Source organism: Anabas testudineus, chromosome 24 (assembly GCF_900324465.2).
Source record: "Anabas testudineus chromosome 24, fAnaTes1.2, whole genome shotgun sequence".
NCBI classification, from domain to species: Eukaryota; Metazoa; Chordata; class Actinopteri; order Anabantiformes; family Anabantidae; genus Anabas; species Anabas testudineus.
The window spans coordinates 10,585,496-10,599,859 of record NC_046632.1 but is presented as its reverse complement, the minus strand read 5'-3'; the positions used below and the strand labels follow the sequence as shown (position 1 = coordinate 10,599,859).

Below are 14,364 nucleotides of genomic sequence, written 5' to 3'. Positions count from 1 at the left end.
AGATCATTGCATGGAGCAATGCCTCTTTGCTCTGCCTAAAATATTGCTGCAAAACATAAGTTATACCAGTGGCTCCTGTGAAGTCAGTGGCATTAAACTGCAACGATTTTTGCTTCATCAGCAGGTTTTAAAGCATTCTTATTTAGTGTAATTTCATAGTGAGTAGTATCTTAGGGTTTGTGCAAAGTGTGGCAAGACATTGCAGACAGCAGAATGGCATAGCGGAGCGAATGAGGGAGCCTGGGCAGAGCAAAGTGGATAAGTTCTCAGCTTAAGTTGCATATTGAACCTTTTAAATCGTATTAGCACGAAATTCGATTACTCCTCTGCTACATGTATACATGAATTTACAGTAACCAGGTTACTAAAGTGCACATTTCCTGATTATACATATAACCCGATTTATTTGGGAAACCTAGTTAAGTGCCATGTAAACGCAGTCGATGCTTATGTGTCAAAGAGCTGATAACATACAACTACAACAGAACTGAAGAACAGGAAAAGGGTGAAAGTTGACAATATTGTCTCTTTTTATTATCAGCCTCCTGTTTGTTGCAGACTGAATAAAGTAGTCCTCAAAACTCCTCAGTTACACCAAGGTAAAAGTGGGGCGCCATGGCATCCTGTGACTGATTTGGGTCGTTCTCTGAAGCTGAAAGCCAAAATAAGCCACACAATGGGTTGAAGTATGGACTGCTGAGGCCCTGGTGTCATGTGTACATTTGGATGGTAAACACAGTGTGATACCTTCCTCAGCACAATATAACCTTGCTCTGTTCCAGGAGTGAATTGGATACAGGGTTGTCCTCAGTAGGCCTGAGTACTGACAGTGGGCATTTGTCCCACTGTGTATTTTTGTGTATAGTGTCCATAGATGGGCTATTGTTAGTTCTTGTATTTCTGTTCTCTGCATAATCTTGCTCTGAATGCTGCCAGCTGACTTTATAATGATCTCTGCAGCTGCACTGAGATCACGCGTACATTTGAATATATTGGAATATGCAAAGTTAAGCAAAATAGTGAACTTCAGCATGATGGGTTGCACATCTTACAGCCTATCCTCACTCTTTGTCTTTTGAATATGTGCTCTTTTTGACTCCATCTGTTCCCTGTTTTTCACCGTTCACTTTCCTCTTTGCACTCTTTCATTGATTAGTTATTATTGAGCTGGAACGAGTCATTGAGGTGATGTGTGATGATTGATGGAGACTGGAGAAATAAGGGGCGTGGCTTATTTATATCACCTGCACCTTAAATTCCTCTTCTCAGGACCTAGACATCAATTTTTATTAATTAAGTTAAATAAGTGTTTTGTTTTTTACTTTTAGCTCAACGTTGTTGTTGCAGCTAAATTTCTAATTCCTACCTTTGGTGAGTTTGTGCCCCATCAATTGTCTTAAAATACTAGAAATGTTGTAACACATCTTTAAAACAAGAAAATGGCATTTCTCCACTTTATAAAGGGATGCGTTCTTCACTTTTCTCTGTACAGTACAAAGTCGTGAGAAAAGACAATGAGAGCAAAAGGGAAAATGGCCTCTTAGCATCTTGGTGTGTTTGTCCACAGTTTCGCAGCAGGGATGCCTGAGCACACAGACAACTGCTGCTTTCAATTAGAAGCCAATATTTGGCTGGTCACTTACAGCTCACAGCAAGAGACCTGCACCACTTTGGATATGCATGAGGACCGAACACTACACTTGTCTGACTTGTGCTGGATGAAAGCCCAGTAGAGACCATGAGTGTAAACGTCTTCTACCTCGTGGGGAGATTGGAGACAGGCACACTTTTCTTTTGTCTTTTGACAATTAGCAGGAAATGCCAAATTCACTGAAATCTCAGCAAGGAAACTACTCTAATCAGTCTTGCTCAGGAATAATGTCTTCTGTGTTATCTATCATACAGCACTGCTGTTATTTCACCAGGTCAAAATTCATGCTGCAGAGCAGGGGTCAAATGAAGGTCAAGAAATTGCTTGCTTGCTGGTGAAAGAAACATCTGCTAAACATAGTCAGTGGATGGTGGTTGTGGTTCAGTGAATGACTGCATACTGTGGTCTTCTTCCTCCATTCTGTGCTGTGCCAGAGGAAACGTAAAGACATCAGGGTGGCAGTTGTTTGTGTCAAATGTTTATCATGGGGTGACAAAAGCAAACCCAGTCTCATGCTAAGCTATGGGCAATTGTTTGAGACAATGATCAGTCCCTTACATAAGTCTTTATTTCTAAACGCATGCCTGCAGCTCAGAGTGTGTCAAAGCTGCAATTATGTAATAGTTGGAAGATGCTGTGATTTTGGATTCATATACATTAGGGATGATAAACGTGTGTGTGCTCATGTGTATATACATGAGCTTAGATCCTCGAATTTCTTTTTTTGTTGTTTTTTTTTAACTGTGTTTCTGCCGTCGACTGGACCAGAAGATGGCGGATGTGTGAATGTGATTCATTGCCTTTGAGGTCCGAGTGTAGCCATTCAGGCAACCAGCGAGCTGTAACTGTGAACCATCATCCTCTTGACATAGTCACTTGCCACTGCATTGCTTTTATGAACCACAACACTGCTGCGGTTGGAGCACAATGGCATGAAAGAAATATGGCACTAGAAGATCTGTCATCTTTGTTGCTATATGAACATTTCTACCTTTAAATGTAAATTCCACACTGGACAGGGGTTATTTCTTTTGGAATTAAATTTTAACAACCCTGATTGGTTATTTCGTTATACTGGAACCTCCATTAAATCCACCCTAATGCACCGTCAACCACACTTTGAGTTTCACCTCTTATTTGCACAGTTCACCCATCACTACAAAAGGAAAGACTTCACTAGCTTACATAAAGTGTGCACCACAGATGACAGGTGTTCAGGCAAGTATATCAGTTTGATAAATAACATACATCTCTGCAGTAGAATCTGAAATGAATTCTGAAATAATTGAAACAAAAGAGAAAGGCTCAGTAAATCTGGCCCTGCCTGTGTGTTACATATACTAACACACCTTATAGTGTAGGATATAGTTTTTTGCAACCAGAACATACACCTTAAAAAATCAGTAATCATAATAACCTATTGATATGACGTTTATATTTAAATTCAGTAATACACCAATGGGGTAGATGGAAGAAATCACAGAAGTGTGCATGCACAGACTCAAACATTCCTTCACACATGCCGTGGTGCTGTGTTAGCAGTGCTGAATCCTGTGAACTTCACAAAGAACAAGACTGTTGTTTGGTAGGTAACATTCAAAGCTTGTTTAAGTCCAAAACCAAGAGGTTACTTCTCTGAACTGAACATTTACAGTTGATCCCAACACTGTCCCTTTGTGAGCTATAGACTAAGGCTTATGACGTTCAAAGCAAAAAGCCATTGAGGCCATGTTACTCTGTCTTGCAAGTGTGTGCTTGGTGTTTAACAAGCTTGGCATAAGCTGCCTGGAGGACAACCATCCTCCTCCAGCTAAACCGTAAAGCTGCAGCACATGTGGGTCCATCCTGTGGCCCAGGATAAGGTCAAAGATCATTTCACCACTGTGTGTGTGTGATTGGTTATATAAATGTCAGTGCGGACTTGAGGCAAGAGCCTGGTTTATGCTGCCAAGCCTCAGGAGGACAGATAGGTGCTGACAGACTGCCTGGGTTTACCGCTGGGACTGCTGCCACGGCCGCCGCAAAGCATCTCTTTTTCACTCGCCATTCTTTTTTTCTACCTTCCTGTGTGTTTATTCTGTATTTCTTTTAATTACATCTCACATGCTTCTCTTTCCTTCTCTTTCTGTTTCTCATGTACCTGTATATCATATTCCTCTCCTTCGATCATCCTACTTTAAGTAAGCTGGAGCAGCACCGTCAGTGCTGTCTGCTTCCAGTGAGGCTAATGATGACTGCCAGTTTTGTGGTCAAGATTATGTCTTAGTTGAACATCAACAGCATCTGGGGCATGGCCACATTCTCTTTTGTATGCAGCTCTACAGTGAGTTCAAACAAAGGTAACATTGCTGTGGAAGAGAGGAGACGGTAGCAGTGGGGCAGTTGTCCGCCAGGCCAGATGGTGCTTGGGGCATCAAATTAAAAATTGTAAAAGAGCATGGATCATGCATAAAAACTAGCTATAACTATGCCACAAAGAAAATCATTGTGTGCTAGTTTTTGCATCCAAGTTGTCAAATACCAATACTGTGGCTCACATTAAAGATTTGTTTACATGTTGCTTTGTTTACATGGATACACCAGTGAAACCGAGGTTGTTTGATTGGGGCCTGAAACTCTGAAAGTCTCTATAGGAGCTTTGGAAAAGCTTTTAGTGAAGAGCATATGAAGGTAGCTACAAATTAGAGCTCTGAATCATGTGACCGCAGTCAGGTAAAGTGGAAAATTACTTATCTTGCGTAGCTATAAATGATGGGAATCTGGAGCTAGTTTAGTCGCTGTGAGGTGACGAGCTCTTCTGTGTGGGACACAGACTTATGCCCAAGAGGTATTTATCTAATTGCAGCAGGACTGAGAGAGCTCTTGGTTTTTGACAAATGCAATAGTGGCTATGACTAAGAAGGGCATGATAACTCTCTCACAGCCACTTTCTACACACACACATACACACAAACACAGCAGTGTAGTGATGAAGAGGAGGATGACAGACAAGCCAAAGTCTGACTGACCAGGATAGATAACAAGGTATCATGTGGGAGCAATGGTAACTCCTGCTGTTGATTCTGTGTCTCTCTCTTATGTTGTTACTTGTGCATTTGTACAGACACAATTATATACACACATGCCTGTCTACCTTTATACTGAAGAGAACGCTTGGGGCTTGAAATATGCCCACTGATAAGAGGGTGAAAAAATAGAGGCAACCAAAAGGAGAAAACGGGGGAGTGAGAGGCTGTGTATTTGCAGGAAGAATTGGATTTTCTTCACTCACAAGATGTGGCGATTGGAGGGAAGCGGAGAGCCTCACAAAGAAAAGGGACTGAGCTGTGCTTTTGTCTGCTTCCCCTCTGTCCCATTGTCATCTATATCGCCTTCATCAGAAACAAGACACTGCATTGGACTTGATCTACTGATCAAGTCTATATGAAGTAGTGTGTGTGTGTGTGTGTGTGTGTGTATGTGTCAACTGTTGAATGCTGTGTTTTGTCTCTTGGCTCGATTTGTGCTCCTCAGTCTCCATCTAAATATAGTGAATTGAATCGTGCAGACACCTTAGGTCACAGTCTGCCACACTATTCAACAGTGCAGTGCATACAAGCCTGCTACACCTCATTTTGTCTTCTTTTGACCCTTTTGCTTTGTAGAGATGAATTCTTTCCTCCCACCACAGTTCTTTTTCCGTTTACCTGCAGAGAACGTTCACCCACCATTTTGCTGTCACTGGCATTTTTAAGGATTGCTGTCAGGGCTGCATGTGGGTGCACAGTGGGGAGGGTGGTGTGGAAGCGTTGATATGTCAACAAACAGAGGTCACACAATTCCTGCAGCTGACCGTTTGACCCCTAATGAGCATGCTACTGTTCTAAAGAATAAAAAAAAAAAAGCCTGTTAAATGAGTCTGGGTCACATGAGGCATTGACAGCACCTCCCTACATCAAGATATATTTTGGAGCTGATTTCTACGAGGAAAAAAAAAAAAGCTATTATATGTAGATTTAACTGAAAACATTTGAATGAATTAAGACTTGTTCGAACCAGAACATCATCTCAGTGGTCAGTCCTGCTGTTCTATGCCCACTGGCACCGCCTCAGGCCATCTCACAGCAAAGGCACTTTCACTAACCATCACCACTGTGCTCTGCCAGCACTTTGTTCCCAGAATTGTCTCTCATGCATAGACACTGCACACAAACTCAAGAGACAGACTATGAGAGGTTTGCACAGCTGCCCTGGGCACTGTCTGATCTGTCCAATTTATCCCACAAGTCCTCCCTACTTCCCCTCATGTCTTATGTCTCTCTTAGCTGATGCCAGGTCCCACTCAGTTCTCAGAATAGTCGTGAACGGGTTGTTTTAGTCTGAGCTAACAAACTTTCCCCTCATTTATTAAAGGCGTAAGCACATTTTAGAGTCTTTGTATCAGTATTTGGTGGACGATTAGTATTTCCAATAATCTTTTCTCACTAAACGAGGGGGCCTGATCTGATTTCAAAAAATCATTTCCTGCTAAATCTGAGATTGAACATGCACTGTTGGTGTGCTCCTCAAACTTTCCCTTGCCTTGTACGTATTGCATTTTAAGGGGTTTAATTGACCATGCTATCATCCTTGTTTTTTAAAACCACAAAATAAATGTAATGTTTGTTTTTAAGCGTGTAAAAATGTGTAAAGGTTGATTTCAAAATAAGATTTCAACTGTAAAAATCCATACTGTCACAATGTGTAGTTTAGGTTTAGAGTAAATTACATGTGATGATGTGCTCTGAAATTAAGAGTTAACTTTCAGCAGTCCCTCCTTTTAAAAATGACTGGAATATGGTCAGCACCTTATTTTAATGTGAAAGATTTAACATTTTTCTTTTGCCTGTGTTTACACATTTCCCTCTGTGCAAGAGGCAGTGGTGCATGAGAGACTGAAATACACTTTGGCTTCTAGCTATGTCACGAGACTGTAAAACCACTCTTCATTTTCTGGCCATGACGTAGCTTTGGATATAGGCCTAGTTCAAAGGAAATTTATAGAAGGACAATCATCCATAGTGCTGTGTTTGCAGTTTTTCACCAGTTAGAATAAGTTAGAATGAGGGGTGATGAAAGCAAAAACGTGAGTGTTCAAAGGGCAATTGAGATTTGGTTAAGCAGGGTGCCATATCTTCTGATTCATATATTTTTACACTGAATGCGAAATAGTTTTTGACATTTTCTCCCTGGGATATTTACAGATGCCTTGTGAATGTGAAACAGTACATCACAGGACATTGTACAATATTGAGTCACAATAGTTACTGCATTGCAATAAATCGAAAGAATTGCAATAACAGTGTGATATTGGCTCCTACTCCCCAAAGAAAGTCTTTCTCTTTCGTTAGACTACCTCTCTACCCTGAAACACGGAGCCCCTGGTGTGGACTCAGGCATTGATTTCAATGAGAGAAAATGATCTCTTTCTTTCTCCCACTTTTCCCTGGTGCCACCCGCACTGCTTTTTTGTGTGTTTTTTTTACTCTGCCTCAAGCTGACTCTCTCTCCTTTTCTCTTTGTCTCTTTATCTCTCTACTGTACTTTCCCCCCCCAAAAAAGCTCTGGACAACCTCCATCTCTGCATAAGAGTTTATAAACTTTTTTTCATGAAGCTGAAGGTTTTCTTCAGACTTCCAAATAAATTGAATAGTGCGCAGTGGTATACACAGACACCTCTGATATTGCAGCTGGACAAACTGGGTCCACAAAGCACACTTGTTTATTCTTGAAGGACAACAACACCCTTACAATATCTATTGACTACCAAATGAGGGCACCATGAATGGAATGGCTCAAGTTTCATTTGGCAGACACGTCCACTTTATTTAAGTGTTTTGCCCCTCTAACAGGCTTCTTGGCAGGCTTGGTCAGCACTCGTATGCTTTGGTCTTTTGATTATGCATGTGTGCTTGTTTTATGCCGATTTTTTGTTTTCCTCTTATACAGTCATGGTTTCTATTGTACGATCTGACAGGGGTTGCTGCAGTGGTTAGTTTGTGTGCATGTCCTTCACGTCTGTGTGAACAGCAAGGGAGTTCGTATAATGTAGTTTCCCCTCACAGGCCAAACAAGCGCAGCTGCACAGTACGAGCATGCAGACATTTATTATTGAGCAGCAGGCTTTCATTATTCATACCAGTGGGTTTCTGTACGCTCAGCAGATAAACTTCTTTGAGTCTGTTTGTTCATCAGACACTTTCCTCATTGATGTCGGCACACAGACGTCCATGAATATTTAGTAGTGCACCTATTCGGTGGAATAAAGCATGTTTGCTAAATGAATGTCTAGAGCAATCTAATCTCTGTGTAACAAACAACTACAATGTGGGCTGTGTCCAACTACTCAATCAGTATAAGATTCATCATTGCTCATGCTTTGAATGGAAAGATTAATAGACAGAAAGGTATTATTGAGTCACAGTGATTTCTATTATATGGCCAAAAAATGTTTGATGGATGGAAAGTTTAGAAAGAAAGAAAGCATGAAGGAAATACAACAGCAAATTGTTTTTTGGATGCACAAAGACAAACATTTATATAACTGTTTAATTTTATGCTTCAAGATAAAGTGTGATAAATGTTGTTGATGAAAATCTACACTCAATACCAGCCAATGATTTAGCGATTTTCCATTTTAAGCAGTCTGTGTTGTAGTTGGTATTTAGTTTCTTTGTGTTTGAAGCAACTCCTGAGACTTGTTTATAGTTTCCAGGCACCATAACAATGCAGAAACCCAGACGACCAATGGACCAGTGCCATCCGTGTACCTGAATACAATCTGAGTGCCAGTGTGCCAGCATGTTCACTTTGATCAGTGCTGGATGTGTCAGAAGGAGAAGCAGTGTGTAGTGCTAAATGGCTGCCTTGCTTCACACCCCTGCCTGACTGGGGTCGCTTACTGTCTAAAAAGCACATGAAAAATGTGGCTACAGAGCTCAGGTGGAGGAGGAGAGAAAAAATCCTGCAAAAACAAAAAACTTAACACTACTGGAAAACTGTTCATGCAGAAGTTAGACAGCATGTCAAAACGAATATCCATAATAGTGCGGTGAAAAATTCAGAGTTATTGAGGGGAGGAAATAAGTTTATTGTGTCACCATATCCCTTGCCACAAGCAGCCTGTAGTTCCCACTACCAGCAAACCTAGTTAGCATAGCTGTCTGAGGCCAGCCTGACAGCACTGGGGCTGCAGGTGTATTTTTATCCCGGCAACAAGAGGTTTGGGTGTATATTATAGCACCTCACTTGTGAGGGCCTGCAAGGTGTCATCTCATCACTGAAGGGATGTTGGCTGATGCCGAATTTTAATTGGCAAGTGAGGGGATGGGGGAACTGGGCCATTGTAGTCTCTAATAGGTTACTTTAGTGATATTGACTATTTTCATAGAGCTTTGAAAGTTACTGATTTGCTATGTTGTTATATCATTCTGCATGTGCCCCAGGGATCTCTTATTGCTTGTCTGTTCCTACTAAAACAGTATTAAGACCAAGGTATCTTCAAATTTGAATCACTTGTATGATCAAGTGTGACTGCAAAAGAGTGTACAGCTGTTCCTGTTGCCAAAAGAGTCATCCAAGAGAGAAGTGGGAAACAGCTTGGGTAATTATACACACACACACACACACACATTTTTTTGTAAGTTTTGCAAAGCTAATATGCTCGTCAGATTGACGAGTTTAGAAAGTTACAACATTTGCCAGATACAGCTCAACAACTCTGACATCAGAAATGTATGGGAGAGGGGATATGTACGGTTAACTCTTACTGATCAATCTATCTAATCTCCAGAGGCTGGGTATAGGGGAGGCACTGCAGTGAGGTGGTGCATCTGAATTTCAGTGATTGTGAATGCAACATCAGGCATCCTTTGTTTCAGGCCCATAATGTCAGGTATAGCCACAGGGAGATAACAAGGATTAAGGATTTTATTATCTTGATATTAAAAAGAGTCTGGCCATCTGAACAATTTTGAAAGGAGATAAAGATGGAATTTCAGCCATATGTGCTAATGAGAGAGAAAATGAAAGAACTAACAGCATTTAAAAATGTATGGCTGCCTCATTAGAGTAACAAAAATGATGAGCCAGACGTGTTGTTTTTCCTGTTGAGCCTCTGAAGTCACAAAGGGAAAAAGTCTTTTAACCAGCTAAAGGCAGCAGTCCCATTCAAGTTTCGAGTTCAACAAAGCACATTTCTTAATTTCTTTTTCCCTCTTTGTGTATAATTATCTGTGCTAGCTGTCCTGCAATGCATATCTACATTACTGATTTAAACCAGCTGCTGCTAAACTTTGCCAGTTTGATCTGTGCTCTCTCAGCCATTAGCTACTGTGGCTCTGCCAGCGTCATGATTAGATGCCTGTGTTTTTGTGTTTGCAGATGTTTGTAGTCTAGAAAGAAACAGTCCACAGCTGCTGTACAGTGTAGTTTCCCCAAATCACTGGATAAAGGACAAAATGGCTAGTTCAATACAGGAACAGTGCTGTCTTCAAGCTGCCAGTTGGCTTTGCTGTTTTAGAGAGAGAACAGGACCCTGTTGTGAATTTATTTAGATTTGAAGACAACTGTTGACAGACATAGATCTTTTCTAGCAGGTGAATTCTTAAACCTACAGTTCGGAGGATGTCAATAACAAAAAGAAAATCCTCCTGCAACTCCATCTTTTTTTTTTTTTTTTTTTTTTTTTTTGACATGGTGAACTCTGTAGACACTGTGCACTTGGCAAACGAGTAAATGTAAAACCAGACTCCTAATCTTAGCCTTGCTTTTGATTCTATTTCATGGTGATCCAGTGAGAAAAGGAGCTTGACGAGCTGTACCAATCATGAATCTTACATAAACTAATGATGAGATCGCTCTTCTTTCAGGGGAAGGGGCTATTCATTTAAATTTCAGTTTTTTTACTAATTTACTGTTTGTTCTGTTTGGATATTAGTTGAGCTTTCTGGACATTTTTTCTTCCTTTTTTGTTTAATTAACAAAAGAAAGAAACTCTTCAGGGATAATTGGCTGCTGCATCTGTATTTAATTGTCACTGATGGTGCACCAAGGGTCTGGTGTCTCTTTTTAAGCCTTCTAAATCAAAAGCCCTTGACCTGCTCCATATTGAGGGGTCTGCAGCTATATTCTGGGGCAGAGTGAATGAGTAAATGCTCCATTAGGATTCATTAGAGCCTCTAGTTGGACATATTGTCCAGAGTGCAATGAGCTGCAGCAGTGGAGGTCCCCAGCTCTCCACTGGCACGTGCTGTCTTGCACACGGCTTTGTGCTTGTACACAATGGATGAGCAGTCCCCTATTCTCTCTCTCTCTCATATTACATTCACCAATTACTATCACTGTTTTGACCCATCACCCCAATCTGAGCCCATTGATTCTTCTTCATTCCTCCCTTCACCGGCTGCTTTTTTCTTTTTCCACGGGATACTATAAAGTGACCACTGACATCCCACTGCAGCCGTTGTCATGGCGATAAGTGACAGTGAGAAGCACCGCCCAAGATGGATGGACTGTAAAAGTAGGATGACGATGGTAAATGGTGTGCATAGAGGGAAGAGGCTGCTTAGCCCATAGACTGCATAGCAAAATAAGGAAGGAAAAGGAAGGGAAATAGAAGGCATATGAAATATTTCAGCATAAAAGGATGTAGTTTATTAGTATTAGCTTAGTATTAGCCAATTCTGCCGTGTACATCCTTTCTTTCCCAGAGCAGCTATTGTGCTGAATAGTCAGAAATATATAGCATAGTAATCACTTAAAGTCATAAATGGCTTGGACAATTTCAGTCCAATAAATGGAATTTTGTAAACACTGTAAACGGTCTATTTATTTGTCCAGTACATCTATAGTATTATATCTATAGTTTTAATATTTGTAGGCAATAAAAGTGACTGCAGTGAAAATATAAAATTGTGTATTGTCTACAACATGCCTTTGTGAGAACCATGATGATGTGTAAGCGTATCTCATTATTTAGTTTTTGTTTCGTCATAGCCTTGCATGGAAAGCTCAGTGGAGAAATGTAGTGTATGTGTGGTGTGGATACAGCATGAGTGATTGTGTGTGCCTCTGTGGAGAGAAATCTTCCCTCCTGTGGACAGCAGGCCCGAGTTAACTTATGTTCAATCAGCAAGGCAGCAAATATATGCTGCAGTCATTAATCACACACACACGATGTGTCTGCACTGTGGTAAGTTGGTCCACGGATGTTTTTAAAAGCAAGTTAACATCCCTCTGGAATCACTTTTCATTCATTTTCTATTTTGTGTTTCTCTAAAATTTGTTATCTCGAAGGTAAAATTATTATTCTTATACATGTGTAGCTTTTTCTCTCCATGTGTCTCATCCTTTATCCACTGCCACCTGAAAGCTTAATTTCCCATCCATGTTTTTATTTCCCCTTTAAATAAAAACCTGTTCTCTGTCATTCGTCATCTTCGAAAATAACTCATATGACCCACTAGGTAAGAGGAAGGTTGTTAAAAGGACAACATATTCCTCTAAGGAGAGATGAGGGAGGAAAGGAAACCTTGAAGGGGGAGGGATGAGCACAGGAGGAAAGGGCACAGAAACAGCTTGAGCTTGCCCAGCAGATACATTTGCGTGTGTGTGTGTGTGTGTGTGTGTGTGTTATATAAGCTGTTGTGTGTGTGCATGGCAGAGAAATAGAGTTACGATTGACTGATTTAATTTTTGTATGACTATATATTTGTCTGTTTCTTGCTCAACACCTAGAGATATGCTGAAGATACGAAGAACTTTTAAATCTAAATTGAACAGGGGCTATGAAAGCAGGACGTTGATGCTGCCAAATGAAAGAACGATTGTCCAATTAGAGATGTGACTTAACTTTAAGAATATAATTATATTAATATTCAATTACTAATATATTTATTGTTGATGGTTTGTACATTAAAGGAAACATTTGACATTTTGGGAATACACAGGCGTTCTTTCTGAGTGATAGGTGGGTCACTAATTATCTTGTTTTTGTTCTTCTTTTATTTAAACTACACAAAAAACTGAAGTGTAAAAATGACAGATGGATGAGAATCTCTACAACAAAGTGAAGATGCACATTTCCCTAAATGTCATTTTTGCCCCCTTTTAATGATTGCCATTTTAAAAGTTAACATCGAAGTTTGATTTTCTTTTTCTTGCTTTTCTGTGATGACCATCCTGTACACACAGTAGCTGTTACATTAAGGTGTGTGTGTGTCGCCTGTATGTTAAAGGTCTTCACAGTAACACGTGTTAACCTTCCATTAGTGAGATTCCCAGATGCAATAGAAAATGTCAGTTCAGACTGGGTTAAGAGTTAGAAAGGGAATGGACTGTGTGTATTGGTATGTCCAGGTGTGTGGGTGACGGAGGGACTTTACAAGGGAATGTTGTTAGGATGTGTTATTTTAGAGGTGGGCAGGGATATGGTGTTCTGTTTGGGTTTGTGTCGCAGTATCATCGCCCGCGCACCTCATTCAAACCAGTTTAACAACGGCTTAGAGAGGTGGATGTCCTCATTCTTTCCTTTTATGGGCATTGATGCCCCTATTTAAGATTCTTCCAAGATGAATCACCACAACAAAGCCTGTTACTGGACTCCCTCTTTCTACCCCCTAACCATCCATAGCTGGGCCTTTTCCTAGAATAGCCTTCCTTGCGCTACATTTTTATGGATACAGTCAATAGTCATGTTTAGACCTTAGTGACGGCAACATCGCTAAGAGCACAGCGGGATATTAAAAGCAGCAAAGTCAATTAAAGTTTAATCGGTGCTTTAACAAGACTATATGTCAAGTCAATCAGTCAATCCATCTGAGCACCTAAACTCCATGTCATTGCTCAGGCTTCAGCTAAAAAAAGCAACAGCAGTGAGACAATGTGATGTTGGTTTCGGACATGCAGTAATTGACATTTTGCTCTCTGTCCCGTCGATCTCTTTCCTTTCAACTTTATTTTTATGATATGCCTGTTTCTATGACATCCTAATGCTTCCATGCTTGTTTTTCTGCCATATCAACTCTCATACAATTTAAATTGTTGCTCGTGATTATATGCGACATTGTTTTCAAGGTGTGGCACATCTGTAGTGACGGTAGTGTCAGGGGTTGCTGGTGTGTCTGTTGGTTCATCCAGTATTTTCAAATACAACATGCCTGACCCAGCCGGAAAAAGCAATTTCAGACATGTTGAGCAAGAACTATATAAGATTGGTGGTTATTTTGAGCCAAAGTTAACCAAAACAGATGGGTTCAGCTCAGACACTGCAGCTCATGCTTGTGTTGCATTAGGATTTTTCAAGTGTCACACTCATTAACATAACATGTGAAACTGATCTGGTGTAGTTCAAAGCATCTGCATCCACATACTTGTGTAAACTATGTTTGAGGCCTAACAGTTTATTGTGTTGAGATGTCTTAAGTACAAATAGCTGCATTAAGGTGAATATAGTATATTTTTGTCAGCATGTTCTGGGCAAACCATCTTTATTTTTGGTGTTGGCGTGAATTAAAGAGAGTTGGGCATCAGCAGCCAAACACTGCAGTCTTAATGCCATTAGCATGGCTGACTGGGCAGACAAAGTGCTGAGGTGTGTTAGCCAGGCTGTGCATGATGAAAAGGAGAAGACAGACTGCTAAGTCAGTGAGACAGCTGAGGCAACATGGCTGTTAGCAATGTCGAAACACTTCTAC

General features: G+C 40.6%; 1 protein-coding gene across 2 annotated transcripts in view; it reads left to right on the top strand.

The window, feature by feature from the left end:
- The window catches only part of wasf1 (WASP family member 1), a 46,627-nt gene that overhangs the window by 4,029 nt on the left and 28,234 nt on the right, over positions 1-14,364 (top strand). The gene's annotated exons all lie outside the window — the stretch shown is intronic.